This window comes from Oratosquilla oratoria, chromosome 6 (assembly GCF_046742065.1).
Source record: "Oratosquilla oratoria isolate Oo_2021 chromosome 6, ASM4674206v1, whole genome shotgun sequence".
Classification (NCBI taxonomy): Eukaryota; Metazoa; Arthropoda; class Malacostraca; order Stomatopoda; family Squillidae; genus Oratosquilla; species Oratosquilla oratoria.
Genome location: NC_134782.1, coordinates 12,771,636 through 12,772,725, shown reverse-complemented (window position 1 = coordinate 12,772,725; position 1,090 = coordinate 12,771,636). Strand labels below are relative to the sequence as shown.

The 1,090-nt window shown below is 44.8% G+C and overlaps 1 pseudogene; it reads left to right on the top strand.

Moving 5' to 3' along the window:
• The window catches only part of LOC143025932 (uncharacterized), a 4,911-nt pseudogene extending 4,153 nt beyond the window's left edge, over positions 1–758 (top strand).
• Positions 759–1,090: the final 332 nt, after the last annotated feature.

The window sequence follows — 1,090 nt, the reverse complement described above, 5'->3', positions numbered from 1 at the left end:
GGTGAGGAGCCTACGCCAGGAGGCGCTGAATAGCTACGACCAAAGTTCTATGCGCTTGAACTGTTAGAACAAGTAGCAGTAACTGCTGGGGATCGGAGAAGAGTGCGGGATTCGAACCCACAAGGAAGCGAATGCGAGACCAGCACGTTTCTGACATCAATTAATAAAAAAAAATAAAAAAAAAACACAGCGGGCAATAAACTTATGTTTTCATTTTTTTAGTAGTTACGAAAGTAGAGTAAATGATAATAGACAAACGGCTACACACAATAAATCTATCGAGAAAACCATAGAATAAACCTTTGTGCTTACTCTGTAAATTACGAAAAGGCCTTTGACTCAGCAGAGCAAATGGTAATACTAAGCTCCCTACAAAGTGTTCATATGAACATATATTCCGATTCTACAGAACAATAAATTTATCGAGAAAACCATGGAATACAATAAACCTTTGTACTTACTCTTTGCGAATTACGAAAAGGCCTTTGACTCAGCAGAGAAAATGGTAATACTAAGTTCCGTACAAAGTGTTCATATGAACATATATTCCGATTCTACAGAACATCTACGTTCTCACCCGGTCGATCCTCTCTTAGACTTGGAGCACTCGAACTAGAGAAGTTCCCCATCTTCTCGATCTCGACTGGACTCTTCTTCGAAGCGGTCTCGAGTTTACTCTTCACCTGAAGACCACCATGAAAGCTTCTGGAGATTCTGGAATTCCTCAAGGACCCTTTGGGGTCTTCGGAGGTTTCTGACCGCTTTCCCAGGGAACTCCCCGAAATCGCCCCCCCCCCCCACCCCCACCCCCGGGGTCCCCAGGTAGCCAGGTACTTTTCCCTACTCCACATACCCTCACTTAATCCTTCCTCAACTTGTGGAATCGCGTATAGAGCATTGACTGGCATTTTATTATTATGCAGCCAATATTCTATGGGCTTTACTGACAAGTGTAGGACAAAACACCCCCCGGACGAGACACGCACGGACACAATATCCCAGACGAAATACTCCGCGGTCAATCCCCCCCCCCCAGGGCAACCCCCCGGACAAAACACCCCCTAATATATTCAACCAGTTTGATTATCAG